The sequence below is a fragment of the Schistocerca serialis genome, chromosome 10 (genome assembly GCF_023864345.2).
Source record: "Schistocerca serialis cubense isolate TAMUIC-IGC-003099 chromosome 10, iqSchSeri2.2, whole genome shotgun sequence".
Classification (NCBI taxonomy): domain Eukaryota; kingdom Metazoa; phylum Arthropoda; class Insecta; order Orthoptera; family Acrididae; genus Schistocerca; species Schistocerca serialis.
The window spans coordinates 164,159,756-164,180,965 of record NC_064647.1 but is presented as its reverse complement, the minus strand read 5'-3'; the positions used below and the strand labels follow the sequence as shown (position 1 = coordinate 164,180,965).

Sequence of the window (21,210 nt, the reverse complement as noted above, 5' to 3'; positions counted from 1 at the left end):
AGTCCGTGAGTTCCGCGGAGCGCCCCATTGTGCTCTCTTACGATGTCTGATGACTACTGAGGTCGATGATATGGAGTACCTGGCAGCAGGTGGCAGCACAATGCACCTACTCTGAAAAACGTATGTTTTTGGGACTGTCCGGATACTTTTGATCACGTAGTGTAGCTACTGTCTGCGAAACGTGTTCTGAATAGTGTTGGTATCAAACAAGTAATAAAAATGGAATGTTACGCTTCATTCCGCAGTTCTGATTCATGAACAGCGAAAATGTATCAAGCGAGAAACCTTTAATCCATTCATCATTTGTGGGGGTTGTCAGAGAAATATCGTGAAGTCTTGATATTATGTGTAAAGCTTGTCGCAAGTCACTACGTATTCTCATTCTCAAATACTGGATGAATAAAATGTGGGTATTTGCGCATAGTGGGCTACACTGTCTTTTCATCCCATTCCCACCTCTTTCATTGGCAGGTGGTTTTTACCCCTACAGCAGTTCTTTCCAGATAGTAACTAATATATGTACCAAGTTAGTTAAAAATGGTCATGTATTTTCAGTGAAGATGTGGAAATTATATACATTTGTACATATATGCATCCATTATTATAATATGTGTGTATTCTTCGTAGCTTACGGTGTAGGCACAATAACAAAAATTTCATTATTTCCGTTCGTTTATAGAGTTGCAGTTCGAATGGCCAACAGAGCAGGTAAATCTGAATACAATTCTCTTGTCGCTTGTATTGGAGCTCCTGTATGAGAGGGATTGAACAAGAACAGCAGTAAGTGATGACACGTCTGTATCAACCTGTCTGTGTACTACCGCTCAGAAGATTGATGCTGATTGAACTGGTCTTCACGTAAGGATAGAGTTCAAGCTCAAGAAACCAGTCGCGCCACTGATATGCAAAGACAAAAAAGCGCTTTAGTAGCGCGAGTAGTCTCGATTTTTGTTGTGTGTGTGTGTGTGTGTGTGTGTGTCTGTGTGTGTGTGTTTCAGGCTAGTACTATTGTTCAAAACCAAGTCAGTCAAATTCTTTTATATACTCCTACATGAAATTCCGAGCGAACCAAAAATTGTTCTGTTACCAACTTCCAATTAAATTAGGAACGGTTCACTATTACACCAAAATATAGCAATGTGGTGGTGACTAGGTAGTTGTGGGGGCTTTATCTCCGTTTGGGATTGTCTTGCAATCCTCGAAATGGTTTATGAAGCTTCGTCTTGCTTACACAGACGTGAAAAGCTGAAAAATAAGTTTAGACATTAAAAATATAGAAAAGTAGAGGTTTGCAGACAACTATGTGTTATTTTCCACATCTTTACTACAGAAGACAAATACGATAATAAATTAAATTTGGAGCAGTATTGTAGCTTACGAGTATGTATGTATACTGGAAACACAGTCACGTATACATTTTTCACGATGATAGTTCCAGTATTTCCATATCTTAAGTCCAGCACAAACACACAGCTTGGCACTTCTTCGTCCTGAAAATGTGTGTTGAAGTGGCTCTCAGGATATGATTTCAGTAACTTCCTTATCAAGACATTTGTTTGGTGTCACGATGTGGAGTGGATGTCTCATCACGACTAGGTAGCCACTGTGCAGTAACTGCTGTCACAGGAACGATCTGTGTCGTGCGTCAGGATAGATTGTGTTATGGTATTACCAGCATCCTGGCAAGGTACTAGCTACTCCCTTCAGAGGAATAGGGGGGGGGGGGGAGGGAGCGGCGAAGGAGGGGGGATCATATCAATGTAATACAGCGACGCCATCACATTCACTCATCCCCAATGATCGCCAAGTGTGGTGACGTCTTTAGAGTAGAGCCACTATTCTGCCTGGCCACCTGCAGTGACGGAGTGCAGCTGAGTCCGGACTGGTGAAACTTTTGAAAAGCAACCAAAATTGCCAAGTGGGTGCTTGTCACGGTAGTAGCCAGCTGTGTCCATTACGGTGATAGCTTTGCAGCAGAATCAGTATCTCTACTGAGCGGTTTTTATTGTGCGGACCAAAAGCAGCTGGCATTTCCATGTCTTTGGAGGAGAGCAGCCACAAGCACTACCTATGTTTAAAGAGGCAAGTCTAGCATGGTGATAACTTTGGTATGGAGCTATAGGCCTTTCTAGGTGCCAACTATGACACAGCAAGGTAAGTTGAGTGCGCTGATGCCTGCATAGTAGAACCACTGTCCTCTGCAGGGGTGTCTGAACCTGGGGACTATCTGTGCCAAGTGTGGGGATGCTTACTCAACAGAGTCAACGTGTCCAATAGGTGGGTAGTGTAACTGGCACCTGCTAAGTCCTTCCTGGACTGTCCACACTACACAGCTTCTGTCATGGGGACCACCTGCATCTGAACTGTCAAGTTAATCACCGACCTTAGGCACCTGCACAGATGGATGTCAGTAAACTGCAACATACTATGTGTCTGCTATTACTGGGACAAGCTACATAAAGTGTTGTGATATCTTTAATATAGAGCCACAATTACGGGCAGCCACTATGATGGTGGCCGTGTTAGTCTGACTTTGCAATGCCTTCAGAACAGTCATGAACATGCTATACATCTGTTGATTCCCATCTTGCGGCAATAATTACGTCGGAAACTTTTTGACGTGATACACCTGAGTACAAATGACGGCTCCGCCTATGCACTGCCCTTTAATACATTGCATTCGCGATAATACCGCCAACTGTGTATGTGCGTATCGCTATTCCCTGACTTTTTGTCACCTCAATATACAGCACGTTAAGATAAGTCGAATCACTGGAATGAAAGACACGGCAGCGTCATACAGAAAGCTCATAGACGTAGCTGCCCCTGTGGGCGTTCTTCGCCCCACACACCGTTGGTCCTGAGTTGAGTTCGTGGCGCTGCCTAATTGCTGGCACACCCTGGCACAGCGATCCCGTGACTCTGACAACCGGCGCGGCGAGGCCTCAACATATGGCCACGAGGCATCGCATACTGTCTGTACAGCACGCGCCGCACCACCGCAGCAACAACGGCGTTAACGCTCGGAGTCGTTGGTCAGTAAAAGAAGTAGGCTACAATTTCCTCTTGCATTGCTAATTCCGCGCCAACCATAGTATCAGAGAACAAGTCGCACAAGCTCGAATCTGGGGGTTGGGGGGGGGGGGGGGAGGGGAGGCAATTTAAGGTGGCGCCACATTCATAGAATTGAAAAAAAAAAAAAAAAAACATATTCATCATTTTGACACGCATCCCACTTGGTTCTTGAAATTTTTGAACACATTCCAAATCAGTGTGCCACTGAAGCCAATATTAAATATGCTACTCTCCTATAGATAGGCCCACTTTCATACCAAATAGCAAACTTATTTAAAAACAAGAAAAATATCACAATCAGTTTTTCCACAAATAATAAATTACAACAAAAAGTAATCCATGATGTAAATACCTCCAAGAGTCCCTACTGTAAATCAGAAATATACAAACTCAAATGTGATACATGCCCAAAATTCTACATTGGACAGACAGGCAGAAGTTTTGAAATTGGATACAAAGAACATATTGATGCTCCCAGACTTGGTAACTTGAACAAATCAGCAGTTGCAGCCCATATTGCTGAAGAAAACCATTCAGTGAGAAACATTGAGGACAACTTAAAAATTTTGCATCTAGCAGAAAAAGGAGCCACTATGAATATATTAGAAGAATTAGAAATACACACACACAAAAACAGCACCCCAGACTATATCCTTAACGAACAAACAGAGTTAGCTAACACCCCTTTCATGAAAAATTTCCAAAACTTACTTTCCAGCCTCCAAAGCAAATAATATTAGTACACCTATCTGCAGATCAAGTAGCAAATTTATATGTTACTATAATTCTCATGATGCTAAATATAATTAAATAATATACTATTTTACCTATACAGTTTATATATATATACAGGGCTATTACAAATGATTGAAGCGATTTCATAAATTCACTGTAGCTCCATTCATTGACATATGGTCACGACACAGTACAGATACGTAGAAGAACTCATAAAGTTTTGTTCGGCTGAAGCCGCACTTCAGGTTTCTGCCGCCAGAGCGCTCGAGAGCGCAGTGAGACAAAATGGCGACAGGAGCCGAGAAAGCGTATGTCGTGCTTGAAATGCACTCACATCAGTCAGTCATAACAGTGCAACGACACTTCAGGACGAAGTTCAATAAAGATCCACCAACTGCTAACTCCATTCGGCGATGGTATGCGCCGTTTAAAGTTTCTGGAAGCCTCTTTAAGGCCCCTTTTTCTTCTGCGAAAGAAACGTTACAGGACACGTGTATCTGGACATGCTGGAAAATTGGCTCATACCACAACTGGAGACCGACAGCGCCGACTTCATCTTTCAACAGGATGATGCTCCACCGCACTTCCATCATGATGTTCGGCATTTCTTAAACAGGAGATTGGAAAACTGATGGATCGGTCGTGGTGGAGATCATGATCAGCAATTCATGTCATGGCCTCCACGCTCTCCCGACTTAACCCCATGCGATTTCTTTCTGTGGGGTTATGTGAAAGATTCAGTGTTTAAACCTCCTCTACCAAGAAACGTGCCAGAACTGCGAGCTCGCATCAACGATGCTTTCGAACTCATTGATGGGGACATGCTGCGCCAAGTGTGGGAGGAACTTGATTATCGGCTTGATGTCTGCCGAATCACTAAAGGGGCACATATCGAACATTTGTGAATGCCTAAAAAAACTTTTTGAGTTTTTGTATGTGTGTGCAAAGCATTGTGAAAATATCTCAAATAATAAAGTAATTGTAGAGCTGTGAAATCGCTTCAATCATTTGTAATAACCCTGTATATATATATATATATATATATATATATATATATATATATATATATATAACTTTATAATTATTTTAGCAACATCAAAAAAATCTATGTCTCTGTACTAGTGTAAAGGCATTACAGTTGTGTAAATGAATGTATGATCCTTTCCTAACATAGGACATCATTGTCAAATGTTACGATTTATCATAGCATCTGTGATACTCATATGTTTGTAAGCTCTTTGTATGTATCAAAACATGTGGTGCGTGGTAGAAATCATCTCAGTGGCAAATCTTAAGTGTTCAGTGAGAACAATTTATGTGTGCAACAATAAGAATGCAGTGGGAATGCATTTACATCTGCTGGACGAATTTTATGAAAACAATCACTCGAAATCGACGTTTCACGTAAGTCACATGCAACGAAAATCTGTAACGCAACCATCTGTATGTGGCGTGTTTATAATTATGTATTATTTATATTTTAGGACAATTAATCTATAGAAAACACACCACATGTCATAAAGAAAGCATGTAAACCGTCTGAGGATGAATCACAACGATTCGAAATCGGTAACGGTAGCCTTTGAATAAAGGAACTGAAAGTAAATTTGTGGCTGGTTGCTGACCTAACACCATCAACATTTGTCTTCAAACAACAGCCACGGTCTCCATCATGTCATCATATGACAAAATTGCATATTCTAAGTTGATTTCTGCGCGAATCGTAAGTTTATTTTCGAATGCGTGCATGGTCTACATGATTTCTCTGCCAGGGGAATCCCCGTCGCATCTAGAAATAAAAAACTTTCCAGCAGACAGAAGGGGCCGGAGCTGTACAAGCTGAGCCGAATAAACCCGAACAGGTGAATACTATTTGCTGATTGTTTATGTGGTTGATCAAATGATCAGCAGTATTATAATTATTAGCTAAACCTATAGATTCAGACTACCAGAGTCGAAATAAACGATTCACAGAAACAACAGGTAAGAAAGATTACATATTCTCGGTGTGTTCAAGAAAACGAAATTTGGACACTGTGCCATTATTCGGGTAATCGTTAGTATTGCCCTCGAAACCTTTAAGAATTAATCTTATGGGGATGTCCATTACAGTCCGATATACTTTGTGTCACGTGCGAGTGGGAAAGTCAAAGCAGGTAGTAATTCATGACGTCATCTCAAGTCCAGAATTTTTTGTTGTGAAATCTTTGTTGAGTGATTGACACAGTATACATGTAAATCATTTCCAAAAATGGTTCAAATGGCTCTGAGAAATATGAGACTTAACATGTGAGGTCATCAGTCCCCTAGAACTTAGAACTACTTAAACCTAACTAACCTAAGGACATCACACACATCCATGCCCGAGGCAGGATTCGAACCTGCGACCGTAGCGGTCGCGCGGTTCCAGACTGTAGGGCCTAGAACCGCTCAGCCACTCTGAACGACAAATGATTTCCAAATTTTATTAGTTATTTATGGAGTAAAGAATTCAATTAAGTACACTATTTTTTAGGATCGATAGGTAATGAGTCTTTATGACATGGATATAAATGTGTTTTGACAAAGCAGATCACAATGCTACGATATGCATGATATTTTTTCTCTTTGAGAAGGATGATACCTTCTGTGTTGCTCGATTGCGCTGACAAGTCATAATCGAGTGCGGGTCCTCTGCAGATTTCAGTGCTTGGCTATCAACAAGTGTCATCGTGCGAACCATTCAACAAAACATCATCGATATGGGCTTTCGGAGCCGAAGGCACATTCGTGTACCGTTGATGACTGCAGGACACAAAGCTTACTGGCACCCCTGGGCCAGTCAGTGCCGACATTGGACTGTTGATGACTGGAAACATGTTGCCTTCTCGAAAGAGTCTCGTCTCAAATTGTATCGAGCGGATGGATGTGTACAGGTATGGAGACAACATCACGAATCCATGGATCCTGGATGATGGGAGGGGACTGTTGAAGCTGGTGGAGGCTCTGTACTGGTGTGGGTCGTGTGTAATTGGAGTGATATGGGACCTCCGATATGTCTAGATACGACTCTGACTTCTGACACATACGTAAACATCCTGTCTGATCACGTGCATCCATTCGTGCCCATTGTGCATTCCGGCCGACTTGGGCAATTCCAGCAGGACAATGCGACACCCAACACATCTAGAATTGCTACAGAGTGGCTCCAGGAACACTCTTCTGAGTTTAAACACTTCCACTGGTCATCAAACTCCCCAGTCATTATCGTTATTGAGCATATCTGGGATGCCTGTTCAGAAGAAATCGCTCCCCCTCGTACTCTTACGGATTTATGGATAGCCCTCCAGGATTCATGGTGTCAGTTCCATCCAGCACTACTTCAGACATTAGTCGAGTCCATGCCACGTCACGTTCAGGCACTTCTGCGTGATCGCGGGGGCCCTAAACGATATTAGGCAGATATACCAGTTTCTTTGGCTCTTCAGTGTATACGGAAGAATATGACGATTCCAAATTTATATGAAAATTTCAGCATATGAATGAAATGTCAAAGAATTTGCTGACATGAAACTTTTTGGTTGTAGTAGGCCTAATAGACAATTGGTATGGTACTTCATTAATTATGTTCTGTCATGTTATGTACGTAAATGACGTTCATAAAAATTACAATTTGTACCAAAACAGTGTCCCTTATTTTGCGTGTGTTACAACTGCTGTCATATTAGAAAGTCCATTTTGTTTTATCCAGTAGACAGTGAGAAAACAGACGTAAGCAAATCCAGAAACTACACCAGTCTGGGGTACTATTCGTATTAACAGGTGTTTTAGTATTAGACAACGACATTTCGATTTTCCGCGTAGTGAAACGTTTGACGACCTTTGATAAGGTAATAGATTCTTTCGCAGAAAGGAAAACACGCCGTGTAAGGCTGTAGCAAGATTAGACAAACAAATGATGGGACATAAGGACTGAAGAAATGTGAACTGTGCCGCGCGGGGTAGCCGCGCGGTCTGAGGCGTGTTGTCACAGTCCGCGGGGCTCACCCCATCGGAGGTTCGAGTCGTCCCTCGGGCATGGGTGTGTGTGTTGTCCTCAGCGTAAGTTAGTTTAAGTTAGATTCAGTAGTGTGTGAGTTCAGGAACCGATGAGCCCAGAAGTTCGGTCCGATAAGACCTTCCCACAAATTTCATTTTAATGTGAACTGTCTTGCTTGTCTCTTGTATTTACTGGTTTTATGTTTCTTATATTTAATTTCATGTGACACAATAGAGAAAGTTATTAGCCAATAAGCAATTAAGAGTGCAAATTTTCTGAAGAGTTCTTACTTTACCAGTAATTAATAAGCCCTCCCAGTATTCATTGTGAGTTTTTTTAAAGGGAGAGGGGGAGGGGGTAGGATGTCAGACCGACCGACTTGGAGTAGGAAAGGCACCACAGGACATTTTAATTTCCACTGTCCTGAATATCGGTTTGATGGCTTCTATTACAAAATATACACGTTTGAATTCCACAGTCCGAAATACAGTGTTGTGAGGTATAGAATGCTGCGTGAAGAGTCTTGGCACTGCTCTTTAACTATCATGTCTTACATTTCCTCGAACAAATATCTTTTATATGTCAAACTCTTGCGCTATAAAGTGAACATAATTTTGAAAAATCGATTTTTTAGAATTTTTGAACTCTTGCTCAAACGCTCGAGGGGGGCGGAGGGGGACCTTCAAGTATTAGCCCCGGTTCGGAAATATCGTAGATCCGGGGCTGCAGTGAAGTCAGCTGTGACCACGCTTGTAACACTTGCGCCACCGAGAGGAAGAGGCTCATGGTGTAAACTGAATCTCACGAGGCAACGTCACCATGGTGATATCACACTTTAAGTAAGAAAAGTTATACGTACAAGACACCGCACCCGGCAATCGATCCCCTCGCGAATATTTGGGCCATAATTCTGGCAGTACGCACTTACGATCTTCTGAAAGTACAAATTCTAACTTGCGCATGGACCGGTTGGTTGTTACTCGCTCCGTCACACTGCTGAAGTGTAACGCTAGGAATGGCGGTTATAGCTGAAACCGGTTTTCAGTTATACCGTTTTCTTCTCCAGTTTATATTGGCTCTTAAAACCGATAAAATAAACCAGTTTCTGAAATAATCAGTCTTTTTATTGCTATTATTTCCAGCAATAAAAGTAGACTGAACAGCGATTGAAAATTTCTAATAAAGGTGAAGGATTAGGAGACATTGGTCGATGATGGGGCTGATGCTGTGGCAGAAATCAGAAATCGGTCTCAGAGTCTCCAGCAAAGATTGAGAAGGCAAAGTAAGCGGGCGGGACAACGGCGACAGCTAAAGGTCACCAGCTGACGACTTTTAGGCTATTTTGCAAGGTTGTGTTTATTTTGGCACAAAACAGTTTGCACAGTTGATGTTAAAGTAGAAACAACGTAAAGAATACAGAACGTAAACAACTGCAACATACATAACGATGGACAAAAAATATTATTATTCCACTTAACGGATTTGCGGCAACGGCCGTGCCGCAGTGGATACACCGGTTCCTGTAAGATCACCGAAGTTAAGCGCTGTCGGGCGTGGCCGGAACGTGGATGGGTGACCATCCATCCGCCATGCTCTGTTGCCATTTTTCGGGGTGCACTCAGCCTCGTGATGCCAATTGAGGAGCTACTTGACCGAATAGTAGCGGCTCCGGTCAAAGAAAACCATCATAACGACCGGGAGAGCTGTGTGCTGACCACACGCCCCTCCTATCCGAATTCTCAAATGAGGATGACACGTCGGTCGGATGGTCCTGATGGGCCATTTGTCGCCTGAAGACGGAGTGCTGCTACTTAACGGATTTGCACACAGTTTCTGACGACTGGGTAATGTGTTCAGTAAGGCTGTGACCACCTCTGGGAGCAATACAGGAATGACACCGACACAGCATGCTGTGAATGACGTCATCAGTCTCATTTTGAGGCAATAACGCCCATTCTTGCCGCAGAGCTGCTCGCATTCTTGGAGAGTGGTTGGTGGACGGTAACGTGATGCAGCCCGTCTGCCTAGTGCATCCCAGACACCCTCTACAGAATTCAAATCGGGAGAGCAAGCAGACCACAACATGAGTGCAATATCTTGCGTCTCCAAGAAAAAGCCACCCATCTCATACGGGGTCAAGCATTATCGTCCATCAGTAAGAGGTCTGGACCCACAGCACCTCGGGACAACTTCACGTGAAGTCCCAAGATCTCATCGCAATATCTGACGGAAGTTAAATCTTGCTGATTCACCCGCATAATTTCATGAAGAGGAGTTCGAGCGGTCAACATAACCGCTGCCCACACTATTAAGGATCCACTTCTACATCGATATTTTCCCGCAATGTTTGGATCGGATTTCGGAATCCACGTTCCCTCCAGATGCGAATGCGTCGAAAATTATTTACCACACCAAATCGAGACTCATCTGTGAAAATAACATTGGCCCACTGTTCGACCGTCCAGTCGGAAAGCTAACGACTCTACTCTGGACCTTCCCTTCTGTGAAGACATACAGCGGGTCTCCAACAGTAAAGGCCACTCTTCTGAAGCCTTCTGTACACCGCTTACCTCGAAAAAACACGTCCAGTGGATGCTGCGGGCTCAGATGCCAGTTGCCCTGCAGTTCAAAGGCAGTACCATCGCACCCTTACAGCAAAATAACGGTCCTCTTTCTTCGACGTCACAAATGTTCGGCCCTGCCCTGGTCTTCGGTGTTTCGGTCTCTATAAACGGTCACTATACCCCAGAAACAACGGAATGATTCACATTAAGCCACTGGTCCATATCAGTTTGCGGCTGTCCTGCTTCCGTTCTTCCTAAGGCCCTCCACCACAGACAGTCTGATAGGTATCTTCTCTGTACTATACTGCACCGTCTGTGACTGTGCACACAGCGACTGTGGATGTGGGACTACCCGGCAAACACTACCCTGTTTGATAGGTGCCCTGACATCATTGTTGTGGTAGTCCATCGAACTGGAATGCCATCTTCCGTGCAAAACACGATCATACGAACATCTGCTGACAGTTTGTATGATTGTATCGTGAATTAGACACAGGAAGGGGAAATAGCGGTTTGTTGCTTTAATTTTGCACACCAGTGTAGATAGTGTCAATTTTTCAACTTCATATTAAGTGTTCAGATATTATCGCAAGTTTACAGCATGTCAATAAAGCTGTGTGTATACCAATCAAATTTACCGACTCTTACAAGAGACGTCGTGGATGTTTTATAATTATTTGATATCGCAAGTTTGCTATGTCCCTGCCGTTTTTAATTTTTTAAATGAGGCATTATACTCAACTGCTACGGCAGTCCGTAAAATACTGCCAAACTTGGGAGGATGTCATTCTGCAATAAAACCTACATCCACTGACGACAGCGAGAAAATACCGTACAGACCAGATGGGGGCAAGTATTCCACGTACACGTACTCGTCCCGAATTAGCCATGGAGGCCCAAAGTACCGACTGGCCGCCTTGTCATCCTCAGCCCACAGGCGTCACTAGATGCGAGTATCGGGAATTTGGTCAGCAGACCACTCTCCCGGCCGTATGTCGGTTTTTGAGACTGGAGGCACTACGTCCTGATCAAGCAGCTCCTCAGTTTGCCTCACAAGGGCTGAGCTCACCCCGCTTGCCAACAGCGCTCAGCAGACTGGATGGTCACCCATCCAAGTGCTAGCCCAGCCCAACAGCGCTTATGTTTGGGGATCTGGAGGGAACCGGTGTTACCGCTGCGGCAAGGCCATCGGTGAAGCAAATCAAAGTCAGATTTGTTACTAGCAGGTTCAAACAACACACAAATTTCACAGAAATGCCTTGGAAACTCAAATGGGAATCCATGGAGGAAAGACAATATTCTTTTAGAGGAACACTAATGAGAAAATTTAGATAACTGGCATTTGAAGCTGAATTGAACAATTCTACTATCACCAACATATGTTTCGCACAAGGCAGAAGAAAAACTGGGGCTCGTACAGAAGCATATACACAGTCTGTTTTCGCTCGCTTTGTTTGCGATCGAGGTAGAAGAGGAAACGACTGGTGCTGGTACAGGGTATCCCCCAGTACACAGGTTATTGTGGCTCGGGGAGCATGTAGGTGTAGATGTAAAATGTGAAGAGGTTAGGAAATGTAGCAGAGTTGCTCGGTGTGTGCTTACTGTGGCAGTAGAGTGCCGGGGTGAGGGGTGGGTAGCAGGCCAGCGCCGCTGCTACTGGCCGGGAGACGGCCTTGAGCATCGCATTCAGGGCTACCACCACCTGCATGGCGACCAACTTGGACCTCACGCGGTGCTCGGCGAGGGCATCCCCGAGCAATGACAGAAACATGTTGGCACCCCACAGCGCCCCCATCAGTGAAACCATGGGCACCACCTGTACCCACTGGTAAACTGCCTGGTACACCGCCTGTGGAAATGTGGTTCAGATTATTTCTGACACACACACAGAATAGTGCAAGAAAGCGAATTTTTCTGAATTGGTCTTCTTAACCTAGAGTAGAATTTACAGATACTACAGTATTCCAGGGAAGATAAATCAATTAACCCAAAAGTTCCTATCATCGATTACACTATTAGCACCATCTGCATTAGCACATCATCAAGTACACTATATAACCATTTGAGAAGTTTAAAAGTAATTTATGTAATCTTAGTAAACTCACACAGTTTCAGGACATCATTTATTTTCAGTGATGCATGATTGCATTTTGTCAACACAAGCCAGTGCAATGTTTATAAAATTTTTTGAGTTTCAAGTCATACAAATAACTGTTCCCAGTTTTTTAGCATGTCACCATCACATGAAACAATAAATAACCTCTACATACAACTACAGACTGATTTTACTATTATAGGTAGAAGTGAAAGGCGTTAGCAGAAGACAACAAAACAAGCAAATACTCCTAATAAAGATAGGTCCAGGAATCAATGGTTTCCTTGACACAACATTTACACAAGTGCAGTCATGCCAGTGTTACCATACTGTTAATTATGTCTGGATGATATTCTTTACAGTGAAAATGTGTGTAGGGTGTACATGCATGATGGTGAATCAGCGCACTTTCACGTGGCTGTTTGGCAACCTGCATTCTGAATCTTCGACAATAAGTGTATTGGTGGAGGATCACCAATAACATGTCCTCTGAGGACCCCTGACTTGCACCCACCAGATTTTTGTGTGGGAATATTGAAAAGCTATAGTGTACACGTAACGTGTATCCACAGGACATGTGGCCTGTATTTGAAGAAGTGTCATGATGATCTCTCCACTGGCAAAAGATTCCGGAATAGTCTCCCATTCGGATCTCCGGGAGGGGACTGCCAAGGGGGAGGTCACCATGAGAAAAAGATTGAATAATCAACGAAAGGATAACGTTCTACGAGTCGGAGTGCGGAATGTCAGAAGCTTGATCATGGTAGGGAAACTAGAAAATCTGAAAAGGGAAATGCAAAGGCTCAATCTAGATATAGTAGGGGCCAGTGAAGTGAAGTGGAAGGAAGACAAGGATTTCTGGTCAGATGAGTATCGGGTAATATCAACAGCAGCAGAAAATGGTATAACAGGTGTAGGATTCGTTATGAATAGGAAGGTAGGGCAGAGAGTGTGTTACTGTGAACAGTTCAGTGACCGGGTTGTTCTAATCAGAATCGACAGCAGACCAACACCGACAACGATAGTTCAGGTATACACGCCGATGTCGCAAGATGAAGATGAACAGATAGAGAAAGTGTATGAGGATATTGAAAGGGTAATGCAGTATGTAAAGGGGGACGAAAGTCTAATAATCATGGGCGACTGAAATGCAGTTGTAGGGGAAGGAGTAGAAGAAAAGGTTACAGGAGAATATGGGCTTGGAATGAAAGAGGAGAAAGACTAATTGAGTTCTGTCACAAGTTTCAGCTAGTAATAGCGAATACCCTGTTCAAGAATCACAAGAGGAGGAGGTATACTTGGAAAAGGCCGGGAGATACGGGAAGATTTCAATTAGATTACATCATGGTCAGACAGAGATTCCAAAATCAGATACTGGATTTTAAGGCGTACCCAGGAGCAGATATAGACTCAGATCACAATGTAGTAGTGATGAAGAGTAGGCTGAAGTTCAAGACATTAGTCAGGAAGAATCAATACGCAAAGAAGTGGGATACGGAAGTACTAAGGAATGACGAGATACGTTTGAAGTTCTCTAACGCTATAGATACAGCAATAAGGAATAGCGCAGTAGGCAGTACAGTTGTAGAGGAATGGACATCTCTAAAAACGGCCATCACAGAAGTTGAGAAGGAAAACATAGGTACAAAGAAGGTAGCTGCGAAGAAACCGTGGGTAACAGAAGAAATACTTCAGTTGTTTGATGAAAGGAGGAAGTACAAACATGTTCCGGGAAAATCAGGAATACAGAAATACAAGTCGCTGAGGAATGAAATAAATAGGAAGTGCAGGGAAGCTAAGACTAAATGGCTGCAGGAAAAATGTGAAGACATCGAAAAAGATATGATTGTCGGAAGGACACACTCAGCATACAGGAAACTCAAAACAACCTTTGGTGACATTAAAAGCAACGGTGGTAACATTAAGAGTGCAACGGGAATTCCACTGTTAGATGCAGAGGAGAGAGCAGATAGGTGGAAAGAATACATTGAAAGCCTCTATCAGGGTAAAGATTTGTCTGATGTGATAGAAGAAGAAACAGGAGTCGATTTAGAAGAGCCAGTATTAGAATCGGAATTTAAAAGAGCTTTGGAGGACTTACGGTCAAATAAGGCACAAGGGATAGATAACATTCCACCAAAATTTCTAAAATCATTGGGGGAAGTGGCAACAAAACGACTATTCACGTTGGTGTGTAGAATATACGAGTCTGGCGATATACCATCTGACTTTCGGAAAAGCATCATCCACACAATTCTGAAGACGGCAAGAGCTGACAAGTGCGAGAATTATAGCACAATCAGCTTAACAGCTCATGCATCGAAGCTGCTTACAAGAATAATATACAGAAGAATGGAAAAGAAAATTGAGAATGCGCTAGGTGACGATCAGTTTGGCTTTAGGAAAAGTAAAGGGACGAGAGAGGCAATTCTGACGCTACGGCTAATAATGGAAGCAAGGCTAAAGAAAAATCAAGACACTTTCATAGGATTTGTTGACCTGGAAAAAGCGTTTGACAATATAAAATTGTACAAGCTGTTCGAGATTCTGAAAAAAGTAGGGGTAAGCTATAGGGAGAGACGGGTCATATACAATATGTACAACAACCAAGAGGGAATAATAAGAGTGGACGATCAAGAACGAAGTGCTCGTATTAAGAAGGGTGTAAGACAAGGCTGTAGCCTTTCGCCCCTACTCTTCAATCTGTACATCGAGGAAGCAATGATGGAAATAAAAGAAAGGTTCAGGAGTGGAATTAAAATACAAGGTGAAAGGATATCAATGATACGATTCGCTGATGACATTGCTATCCTGAGTGAAAGTGAAGAAGAATTAAATGATCTGCTGAACGGAATGAACAGTCTAATGAGTACACAGTATGGTTTGAGAGTAAATCGGAGAAAGATGAAGGTAATGAGAAGTAGTAGAAATGTGAAAAGCGAGAAACTTAACATCAGGATTGATGGTCACGAAGCCAATGAAGTTAAGGAATCCTGCTGCCTAGGCAGTAAAATAACCAATGACGGACGGAGGAAGGAGGACATCAAAAGCAGACTCGCTATGACAAAAAAGGCATTTCTGGCCAAGAGAAGTCTACTAATATCAAATACCGGCCTTAATTTGAGGAAGAAATTTCTGAGGATGTACGTCTTGAGTACAGCATTGTATGATAGTGAAACATGGACTGTGGGAAAACCGGAACAGAAGAGAATCGAAGCATTTGAGATTTGGTGCTATAGACGAATGTTGAAAATTAGGTGGACTGATAAGGTAAGGAATGAGGAGGTTCTAAACAGAATCGGAGAGGAAAGTAATATGTGGAAAACACTGATAAGGAGAAGGGACAGGATGATAGGACACCTGCTAAGACATGAGGGAATGACTTCCATGGTACTAGAGGGAGCTGTTGAGGGCAAAAACTGTAGAGGAAGACAGAGATTGGAATACGTCAAGCAAATAATTGAGGACGTAGGTTGCAAGTGCTACTCTGAGATGAAGAGGTTAGCACAGGAAAGGAATTCGTGGCAGGCCGCATGAAACCAGTCAGTAGACTGATGACAAAAAATAAAAAAATAAAAAGAAAATAGTGTACTACAGCCCGTTGATAGTGCTGATGAACTGTGGGAACACGGGGATTGTTGTCAGGGCATTCGGAACAAGTGTGGAACTTTTGGCATCGATGAAGAGACACACTGAAGCCTACCTTCACAAGAACAGTAGCCACGTGGGACAATTGTCATAATGTGTTTGTCCTCACGTGAATGTAACCAGCATGGATCTAAGGACTCAGTTATAATGTGTTCATATACTCAGATAAATATTTGCTTGTTTCATTGTCATCTACTGATGTCTTTCATTCGCACTTAAAGTAGTTACAGACCCTGTTTAGATACTTCAATAGATTACTCAGAAACTTCTCAAAGTACACCAGGGGAGGAGGTATGCTCACAAAGTGAACATATCCACTGTCTGATTATAGTAACTGATGTCTATGGCTAACCACATAATAATACAAAGATGATACAAATGGTTCAAATGGCTGTGAGCACCATGCGACTTAACTTCTGAGGTCATCAGTCGCCTAGAATTTAGAACTAATTAAACCTAACTAACCTAAGGACATCATACACATCCATGCCTGAGGCTGGATTCGAACCTGCGAAAGTAGCGGTCGCTCGGTTACAGACTGTAGCGCCTAGAACTGCACGGCCACTCCGGCCGGCAAAGATGATACATCTTAAATCGCAAATATAGAATAAAATATTTACAACATAACATTTATTTTCAGATATACCGTTCTTGTAGTGAAAATTGGTACAGCATTAGGATGCACTTATAACACTTGAAGTTTTTCTAATTAAAAAAGTATCCACATTAATTGTTCAGTGAACAAAGTGACTCCTGTAACAATGCTTCATTTCAGAGTAATTTCTGAACTGTTATGCGATTCTTCCCTCTTTTGAATAATTCAGTATGTAGTTTGGTTTGCCAAGGTGGTAACTGAAACTTTATGGTTACCCATGTATATGTGTGAAGACGTGATTAATGGAGGATGTTGGAGGAGACCTATGACCATCAGCAGATGCCAAATGGCAGACGAAGGTGACGGCTATAAGCGAGAGTGGTTATCTTTTTAGACACAGCACATGGCAATCATGCTTAAGGGAATGTGCCAGGAGACCCACCTGGTCCTCAGCCAGGAGGACGAAGAGCACCAGGTCGATGAGCCACTGCACCACTGGCAGCTGCAGGATGAGCACCCGGATCCTCGTCAGGCTGCTCCTGGGAACCACAGCCAAAGCAAACTGTCAGTCGACGTTAGGCAGCTCCCAGACACTAGGTCAGCTTACACTCTAGGATATTGTGAGTAGTGGTTCAAGGGCAGTTATTTATTATTTATTTCATTAACAGTATGGAGTAACCCACCACCTTGAAATGTAAGGTGGGTCAGATGCTACTAAACCCAATAGAAAAGACTTCTTATTGTTACAATCTTATTGATATGCAGTTTTTAACGCTATTTTAAATACTATAAATAACACAATATATAAAAATTTCTCTGAGTTACAGAGAATTTAATGGTTTTCGATTGTTAATGAGGTTCTATATAATTTGTTTCTGCCTAGTTGAGGAGAATATAATTTATATAATGTATCAAAAGAAGTGTTGAGCTGTGCTGCGGCTCGCGCTGGTGCCGTTTGTAGGTTTCCGTCCTCTGTTGGAGGCCACACCGTATCCTTTAGTTGGCATGGTTGTGGTTGTTTGTCTTCTTCTCGTTTCGCAAGTCGTGGTTCTTCCAGGTCATGTGAGTGGGCAGTTTAGTTGGGGACTCAGGAGGAGCCAGGTCCGCGCAGTGCGGGAACACGCCGGGACCGCTGGCGGCACGCATGGACTGCCGGATGGAAGGGCTGTGGTCACGAGGGTTCACGGCTTCGTCGTAAACCAGATCCAGCAAGCCTTAAGATGAGAGCATTTTAATCCAAATAGAACAGAGCCAGCCACCTGTGTGTGCCCCATAGTACGTTTGTGATGTTGTGACAGGTTACCATTGCGCCATCATGTGCAGTTCTGTGGATATGCGTACCGCTTAGACCCTACTGTGTTAAAAGCACTTGGCTCAGTAATTTGACGGTGAGGTTACTCAGCTGTGAATTAATAAAGCAGTGAAGAGATTTGTTTCATTCTGCCAACCATCGTCAGTGTTGTCACAGTGAGTTCTGCGTGCGTTTGTGTGCCTAATGAATTTGATGTCGCTCATTTGGTACTTGGCTTTGGCTCGCTTTGCGATTGTTTGTGCGATGATGTGTGGTTGCTGATTCTGGTTGGTTACATTTCGGTTTTTCCTCGCACGCAAATCGAGTGTGGCTTTAGTTACTGTTAGTTTGTCTGGTGTTCTGTACTGTGACTTGTTTGTCCAGATTTTTGGGTCTGTGGAATCGGACAGAAATCTGGTAGCGGTTCCTTTCTCGTTCCAGGCACTCTAAACACTGTATTCTGGGGGTGTAGAGCAGACCGCCAGTTCCGGCTTTAGCGTATTGTTCCATCATTGTATTTGGTTCGTCGGACATCAGGTAGCTTCAGCAAGTTATCATTAGTCATTCGTTGGACTGCGACTAGTCTGAGTTACCATCATTTGAAGTGATGCAACTCTTGGACAGCCTATCTCATAGTCCGCGAAAGTGTTTGTTGCCGGACCTTCTCAGATGTGGTTGTTGGAGCACCATCTGGATTAGTTGCTTGTGGTTTTTTTTTATTTTATTTAATTAACTTTTGCTATTGTATTTGCTATTTTACAGAAGGTTTCAAATTTTTTTTTAAATATTATTGCCGATCCTGGCGTTTAAGGCTTTCAGCTGTGATTGTGGTCATTTGCCTTAAAATTCTAATTTGTACTGGTGTTTTAGCAATAAGCCTTAAAACGTTATTTACTGCCATTCCTTTATCTGATATCTTCTGCTGTGTTTGTGGCCACTTACCTTTTAATATTTCAATACCCGGAAGTTGTAATTGCAGCGAGTTCTTAAACTATCTTAATTTATTGCCATTCTTGTCGTGTAAGGCCTTCAGCTGTGATTTTGGTCATTTGCATTAAAATTCTAATTTGTATTTGTGTTTTAGCAGCAAGCCTTAAAATGTTATTTACTGCCATTCCTGGCATGTGATGTCTAATGCTAATGCAGTGTTTATGGACAATTACCTTTTAATATATCAATACCTGTAAGTTGTAATTGCAGCGAGATCTTAAACATTCTTAATTTATTGCCATTCTAGGTGAGTAAGACCAGCTGTGATCACAGTGGCCTGCTTTTTAAACATTATCTGTACCTGTATTTTATAGTGATTTGCTAAAGTGTAACACAATTAAACCACTATTATTTACACAGTTGTTTATTGCTTCGTTAATAACATGTGGTATTTTTTATTTATTGTTGAGTTTGGAATTACTGTTTTAAAAATAAATGTGTGCAACTGAAAAAGGCAAGCAATAGTAACTGATTATGGCCCCATCCACAATCGTAACCGAATCCTGCCTTCCTTCATAAACCAGGTTTCAAGCGTGATGCAATAAGTGTGGTAAAAATAAGTTGCAATATGTAGAATAAAGTGATATGCTACCTTTGGTTGTGTAATATGGTCTAAGTAGCGCGTTGGTTGATAGCAGTCTAGTTCCACCTACTTCATATGAGAAGGTCTCAGTAGAACCTCGAGCTGTTCTCATCTCAAATAATGTGTGCTTATGTAGGTTTGCTTTTCTTGTGTGTATTGATTTATTACTTGGAATTATGCATCTTAGTCACTGTGTGATGTTCAGTAGTTGTTTGTTTGTCTAGTTGTTGGTAGTTGTGCTATTTTCTGCGAGATACATCAGATACATACACACCTGGTGTTATACAAATTATATACTGACTGAGCATTTGATAAACGGAATACATAAATTTTAGCTTTGCGTGAAGAATAAATTTACGTGAAGAATAAATTTATTAGGAGAAAGAGAATGCAGTTCATTGCTAATTGAGTGCAGTATTTCTTAAACCATACGTTACATTTTCAGTTTTATACATGGTTTATACAGAAAATATTCTATAAGTAACAACTGATTGTATCTTTGCATAAAGAAGAGAGTATACTTCTGCCTACACATAATGAGACAAATAATACATTGCTGCTTGTGTACGGTGTACTATAAACAATACACAATGTGTCATTGGGGAGATGGAGCCTCGGAATAAATGTTCTTCTAGCCTTTTCCTCCCAAGCAAGGTTACCTTATTACTAGAGTATTAGTGTGTCGTTTCACTGTTTGTGCCAGCGCTTTTCTTGTTTTATGATTGTTACTGCCTGTTATATTGTTTGTGGCTGTGTTGTGGCATGCAGTGTCATGTGATGTTGGTTTGGGTCACTTACATGTTAATCCAAACTGAGTCATGTCCACTTAGTGTGTTGGTTCCTTCTTCAGTGTGAGAATCTGTTATTATGTTTGTGTTCTCCATTGTTAAGAAACCACATCAGATGATGTCAGTGTGTTTTCAAGTTTATTTTGAATTTCTTTACAGATTAAAACTCCTTGCTTGACTGACTGCTTGAACCCAATATCTTATCTGTTGGCCTGGATTTTGTGTATTGATACACTAAACTGTGTTGATCTGTAAAAAATATTCATAACTGTATAATACATTTCAATGTTTGGTGGAAGGTGTGTGTGTGTGTGTGTGTGTGTGTGTGTGTGTGTGTGTGTGTGTGTGTGTGCGCGCGCGCGCGCGCGCGCGTGCCCTAATGCACACACGTCTGTGTGTGTACTTGGTTTATAGGCACTCAACAAAGGGGTTACTCACTAAAATAATTAGACAGATGTGGTTAAAACATGTAAAACTTTAATACAATAAAAAAATCCACAAGAGTTGCCAGTAACTTCGTTTTTATTGCACGACCGGTTTCTAACTCTAAAGCTCCATTGTCAGTTGCGATCAAATAATTTTATTATGGCACATGAAAATCTTCCTTCAGGCTTCAAAACTGATCATCCAATTACTGGCAGCTGAACCAGATTTTTTTATTTTATTAATATGTTCCTCAGTTGCGGGCATTTGCTCGATCAAATATTTGGATATAAAACTTGAACAGATGCTAAAATACATTCTTATTTAAAACTGCACTCATTTTCTCTCAGCCTCAATCATCGACACCATCATGTTTACACTTTTTCACAATTTCTAAGATTCTGC

At 42.1% G+C, this 21,210-nt stretch overlaps 2 protein-coding genes across 2 annotated transcripts in view; both read left to right on the top strand.

Moving 5' to 3' along the window:
* Positions 1-21,210, top strand: part of LOC126425077 (gamma-interferon-inducible lysosomal thiol reductase-like) — a 362,141-nt gene that overhangs the window by 69,453 nt on the left and 271,478 nt on the right. The window lies entirely within an intron of this gene.
* LOC126425076 (uncharacterized) overlaps positions 5,065-21,210 on the top strand; it is a 47,758-nt gene continuing 31,612 nt past the window's right edge. Inside the window, exons 1-2 of the transcript XR_007576260.1 lie at positions 5,065-5,214; positions 5,295-5,672. The gene's annotated coding sequence lies outside the window, so the exon portion shown is untranslated. The remainder of the gene's footprint in view (positions 5,215-5,294; positions 5,673-21,210) is intronic.